The sequence below is a fragment of the Zosterops lateralis genome (genome assembly GCF_965231275.1).
Source record: "Zosterops lateralis genome assembly, chromosome: Z".
NCBI classification, from domain to species: domain Eukaryota; kingdom Metazoa; phylum Chordata; class Aves; order Passeriformes; family Zosteropidae; genus Zosterops; species Zosterops lateralis.
The window spans coordinates 62054333-62060625 of record NC_139800.1 but is presented as its reverse complement, the minus strand read 5'-3'; the positions used below and the strand labels follow the sequence as shown (position 1 = coordinate 62060625).

At 43.4% G+C, this 6293-nt stretch overlaps 1 protein-coding gene across 3 annotated transcripts in view; it reads left to right on the top strand.

Annotated features, from left to right (window-relative positions):
* The window catches only part of ARB2A (ARB2 cotranscriptional regulator A), a 261976-nt gene continuing 255683 nt past the window's right edge, over positions 1-6293 (top strand). The window contains exons 1-2 of one of the 3 annotated variants that reach the window (XM_083883527.1): positions 1-118; positions 1938-2070. The gene's annotated coding sequence lies outside the window, so the exon portion shown is untranslated. The remainder of the gene's footprint in view (positions 119-1937; positions 2071-6293) is intronic. The other 2 variants (XM_083883525.1, XM_083883526.1) reach the window with 2 other exon arrangements.

Genomic DNA, 6293 nt, shown 5'->3' with positions numbered 1-6293 from the left:
GGAAGTGGAGCCGGCAGGGGGCGGGCGGAGCCGCGCGGCGCTGGGCCCGGAGCGGCCGCGCGCTCCCTGTGACGGCGCCGCGCGCGCCCCGCGCCACCGGCGGCAGCGCCAGGGCCAGGTACGTGCGGCCCGGCCCGACCCGGCCCGGCCTGACCTGAACCCGGGCAGCGCCGCCGGACCGCGGCGCGGGGAGCGGCCGCCGCGGGCTCGGGCCGCACACGGACAGCGGAGCCCGCGCCGCCCGTGACGGGCGGGTCGGGGCGGCGGCGCCCGGGCGCCTCTGGCAGCCCTGCTCCGGCATGGAGGCTGCGGGCCCGCGGGCCGCCCTGTGCTCGGCTCGGGCCCGGAGCGGCGGCGGGAGCGGACGGGGCGGCGGCGGCGCCTGTGGCGGGGCCCCGAGCTGCCCGCGCTGCCCGCAGGGTGTAGAAGTGCCCGTGTGCCCGTGTCACTGTGCCCGTGTCACGGGGGTGCGGGGACATGGCCCCGGTGTCACCGCCCGGGACCGGCCCGGCTTTGCCTGCGCTGCGCTGTGCCGTGCCGTGCCGTGCCGTGCCGTGCCGTGCCGTGCCGTGCCGTGCCGTGCCGTGCCGCTGCCGCCCCACGTGCTGGCACCTTCGCAACTGCTGCCCGGTATCGCGGCTGTCACATCAACCAGAAGCAGGGAATAACAGCTGTGATTTTCAATTTTATCCCATAAAATCGAAGAATTTTGTTTTTCGGAATGTATCCTTACAGTCATTGCTGCGGGTTTTGGTGCTCTCAGCTGCTTTTGCGAAACGAGACGTGCCAGTTTCCTCCGCTGCCTAATGCAGGGCTCCTGTGCAGTCCTAAATGACAAAAAGTCATTTGAGCGTGATTCTTCTGACTTTATAATATAGCTGGGCTAGAGTGATAGTTTTTTCATTTCAGGTATTGCTCTTCTGATTAGGTGGGATTCAACACTTCTTTTTAGACTTGAGTTTCTTGTAGTTGTTCTGGCAGCCTGAGAAGGTGCATTAAATATTTGCCGTTTCCGAGTTATCTGAATGTAGAGGAATAATTTCCCAGTTTAAATTGTTATTTTTACTTGGTTTTGCTTTGGCAGGGAGAAAACTCAAAATTGGTAATTCTCAAGCAGGAGAGATTGGACAAAACCCACTCCCTGTTTTTTTGTGGAGCTGTTGCCTTCTTTTTTCTTTCGAAGATAAGTAGTGAAGCTTTTTAGAGAGCGTGAACCACTTTCCTTCCTGATACCTAACTTTACATGAGCCAGTGTGCCCAGAACCATGTGAGCCAGCTTGTCAAGTCTTCACAAAATGTGTCTTCCACTTTACAGTTTTTTTGCATGAAGTTTCTTGGATAAAGTATTAAGTTTGAGTGAGCAGGTAACAGACCTTATTCAGAACATACCATTATTGGCAAAAAAAGTGTTATGAAAGCAACAGCAATTACAAAGCTAACTGGATAGCTTTGCTATTAAGCACTGGTTTGGTGACACTGAAGAGTGAGTGGGATGTTAACAATATTTGCCTTCAAAGAGAAGAAATACCAGTAATACAGCGGAAAGGTGGTGTCCTTTTAGTAACGCTTAGCATTTTCTTGGAATCTTTAAAGAGGTGGGGCATGAAAGAGGGTAGCAACTTGTTCTGTTACAAGTAGCAAAGCAGTCTTATGATAGTGTCTTAGTTAAAGAATGCCCACAGGTTGTTAAAATTAGGTGTTTTGTAACTACGTAGGAAAAGTGAAAAAGCCCTTGTGTAGGGGAAACTAACAATTGATGATAGCGGCATGGGGTGTGTCCCAGAGTGCAGTCAATGTGAAAATGCAGAAAGAACGTCTTTATATGCTCCTCTGTGTTTGGAATTGACAAAACCTGCTGTTCTGAGTGTTTCAGATATTATTTCACTTTCTTTAAAGAGAAGAAGATTCTTTGCTGACAACAGTATTGGTCTTCACAGGATAGCTCCAGCTAGAAGCCCTGGGTGATGGCTGTTGCTGAAGTCACTGCCTGCCTGTCAGCTGGAGCTCTGATGTGCCTCCCACCGCTGGCGTTAGTCTAGGCACTCCCCAGCCCGCCTCTGGCAGAACATGGTGGGTTAAGATGGATGTAATATTTATTGTGTTTAAGCTGAGCTGACTCTCTTTGTCTGCAGTAGGTTAGCAAATGTGGGTAGGTGTAGGAATAAGATGAAAACTTCCAGCAGGCCAACTGTACTGAGCAGCTGGAGGCAGACAAGGGCATCATCATTTCAGATGCACAGCGCATGCTCAGACTGCTCTCTGCCCTAGTGAAATACCATTAATTATTGGACTTTTCTCACCAGTGCCTGGATTTTGTCTATCTTCTTGAGATTGCCTTTTCAGTGATTGTAGCCAATTATGACTGTATTTAAATCTGCAAGTTGACTTGACCATGGTCTTTACTGAATTGCCTTTTATGTACTAGTTAGCAAATGTTTGGGAGAGCTTCTCCTTATAATTACTCAGTGGGGATTTATCTTTTAGAATCTCTTCTTTTAAGTTCACAACCTTATTTTTTTCCCCTTGAAGACTCAGCACTGACTCTGGAGGTTTTGCCCATTCCAAGCTCTATAGAAAAAGTCCTGAATACAGCTCTATTGCTGGTACTTTGAATCTGACCCACTGTTCCTTTGGGGAACAATGTGCTGTCGTGACTGAGGAGTTTTTTAGATTTACAATAGATTACTGGAATTCTTTGAAGTGAAGCATACACACAAAGAATGAATAGATACCTTTTTAAATTTTTTTTCCACAAGCTTACTGAAACAAATTGGTTAACAATGGACATGAAAACATCCTCTTATGAAATTTAATACTGCTCTGTGAATTTGTTTTGTGCTTTAGAAGGACATTTTTTTCCCTTTACAAGTATTGTTGAACCTATATCTACTTCTTAGCCTATAGATCAGTTTCACAGATTTGTACTGAGTGGAATTCCCAGAGTACAATTTAATGGGTTTAAAATTATTATTTTTCATGATTATTTTTCAGCATTTTTTGTACTGTGTGGACTTTGAAAACTTAAGATTTAACTACTCACAGCATTCCTTACACTGCTCTTGTAATGTGACTGAGTTTTATTGGAAGGTGAAAAGATAATGTTTGCTTTTATATCATGCTTGCCTTTCTGCTCAGCTCATCATCACTTACTTGTTAGTACATTAGTTTTGGTAATGATTTTTGTTTTATGGCTGACTGCTTCTATGAGTTAGGCTGGGACCAAAAGTTATTTACCTGCAACTGCAGACCCATTCTATTAAAAAAAGTGCCCAGGGTGCGGTTTCACAGCCTGTTCACATTAGATCCCTGTTACTGGGATGTGCAGCACTCATCTCTGCTTCCTGCCCTGTCTCTCCGAACCAGGTAAAGAAGCTGATGCAGCTGATACAGAACTAGAGATATGAAATGCTTCTCTCTCGTTGTTTTAGTTTGCTCACTGGCATGAATGCCATCATGAGGAGTAGTGATGGGACGCAGGGTGATGGTTTTAAACTGAAAGAAGACAAGATTAGATTAGATACTAGGAAGAAATTTTTCAAAGCAAGGGTGTTGAGACATGAGAGCAGGTTGTCCAGAGAGGCTGTGGGTGCCCCATCCCAGTAGGTGGAAGGCCAAGCAGGTGTTTTGGACAAAGTGGTGTTGTGAAAGGTGGTGCTGCCCATGGCAGGTCATTGGACTAGATAAGCTACAAGATCTCGCAAAACCCAAATGCTGCTATGAGTCTGTAAGAAATGATGCAGGACTGGAGTGGAGAATCTAGAAGTAGGAGAAGGTCTGAAAGTATCATACAGACTTCAGCAAACCATGGATCTGCATCCTGACTCACTTTGTACTTTAATTGACTGTGATGAAATCTTCTCAAGCACTTTTATAAGCAATCTGTTCCATCAGTTAGTTAGTAATGATAACGCTGGTGAGGCTGGTGGCCTGCTCTGTGGTCTAGTCAAGTCTTCACTGCTTTTATTCCTGTTACACTGTCCTGAAGGGTATTGACCTCCATCTGGATGGAACCTCTCTGGTACTGCAGTTTGTATTCTGTGGAGTGTGTATCCAAAGAGGAAAGATGAACCATGTAAGACCTTATTTGGCTAATTTTAGGTGTTTCTGCTAGCGTGGTTTCTGTATTCTTCCACATTCTGTTGGCCAGCAGAAATTAAGGAGACCAGTCTGTGCTAAGCTTGCCATATAGGTAGGCTATGATAGGTATTGATTTTTAATACATAGGTGAAATAAGTATTGTCTTAGCAAAAACAGCATTAGCTGAATCAATATATTTGGTATGGTGGTTAATTTAAGAAACTCTTCTGTCAGCAAACAGTTATTCTGTGTCGTGGTTTAACTCTGGTTGACTGCTAAGTGCCGTACAGCCAGTTTATTGCTCCCTTCCCCTTTCCTTCTGCCCCAGTGGAAAGGGGAGTGACTTCAGGAAAAGATGTAAAACTTGTGTGTTGAGATAAAAGCGCTATAATAATTGAAAGAAAATATAATGTAAAACTACTAATTATAATAATTGTAATGAAGAGGAGAGAGAGGGAAATAAAACTCAAGATGATACACAGAAAAGTCCTGGACTTGGGGAAAGCACTACTTAACAATAGCCAAACCATCCGCCAACATTATTCTCATCCTGAAAACACAGCACTGTACCTCTCATCCTGAATCCAAAGCACAGTTACACTAAGCCAGCCAAAACCAGGACACTTGGGCAGGCAAATGAAAGAGTTTTCTTGCATGTCTAGAAAGAGATATGATGATTGAAATAAGAATCAGCTGTACACATTGGCAACTGTACTGCAAGTTAGCCAAGTTCCAATGTTGACTGGAAGCAGGTCTATACTTGTAATGTTAGTTCTTATGTTTGTTGACATTTGTGCATTTAAAGTCAGGCCCATCATACTACATTTTTCCAGTTTCTGCTTTTTTTTAGTGTTGGTAATTATCAATTAGTGTGGTAGTTATCAATTGGTGGTAACAAATTTTACTATAAATTTCAAGTCAAAGTTTAGACTATTTTTTTTTTCTTTGAGAAGCATGTGCTGAAAATGTTTTTGATTGTGTTGAAAATATTCTTGATTACTCTGAAGTCCCACTAAGCAACTCCAAAATGTGGGTGAAAGGTATGACATTTAATAGGAAGATAGCTTTGGAAATTGTGAACTATTTCCCAAGATAGCTAGTCTGGATTTATCTGTATTACAAGCTCCATAAAGTTGCCATTTTCCATTTGCGGTATATCTTTTAAGGTACTTAATTTGAATTTTCTGGACATTTCAGGAGCAATATACATATTCTGCTGACCCATAGAGCTTTCTTCACTGTATCAGCTTTATGCAATGTCTGTAGTGAAAGCTCCTGTTGGGACATGGCAAAAACTGTGTTCTCTGTTTTCTCATCATCCCTTGACTAAGGTATATTTTTTTTTAGGAACAGGTATACTGGACCCCTCATTGTTCTGTTTTAGGTGCATTAAGAGAGGTGATTTATTGTACTTTGGAGCTGTTTTATACTCCTGAGTCTTGGTTTTTGAAGTAATAACTGGTTGTTTGAGAAATGGACAAATACTTCCGATTGATCATGTTGTCAGAGTGCCAGGAACTCTCCAGGTTGTCTACAATGCTGTGTTGAAGACCAAACCTAACAAATAATGTAGTGCTTATGGTTTCTTTTGAAGTTCTGCAAGCCAGGCTTTATAAAGCCTTGTAATGCGCATTTGAGTGGCTGTCAAGTTTTAGCATACAATACATGCAAATCCCTCATCCTTGTTTAACTTAAGAAGATGGTAAACTGTACTCTTGCTTTGCATCCTTCCATCTTTTTTTAGGCACAATGTATAGCAAATCTTGAAAACATCTTGCTTATTTTTCCTAACAAATGGTCATCTCATTCCTCTTGCGGAACATGTGTGTTACAAACCCACCTCAAGAAGGCAAGTGTTAAGTGAGCTAGATTTGAATAAATACAGGCACTGCAATCAAAAGGAAAACTGAAAGTATTTCAGAGAAGAAATAGGTTAACACGAAGACTTGGTGGTGAAAGAGCCATTATATAAAAGCATTATTAAAATTTGGTGAAATGAGAGATAAATAGGTGTGCTCATGCACACAGTCTGTATGTCTTGAATAATGATAATTGTACTGAAAGAGTATCTCCCAACTGAAGCATACGATTGAGTCTTGTGAAATAAAATCTGAATGAAAAGAGAATTTTGTATCTGTGTGTTGGTATCTCCCAATGCTGCAGGAGTGTGTTAACATAGCCTACCTGCCAGCTTAGGAGAAAGATCTCAGAACAAG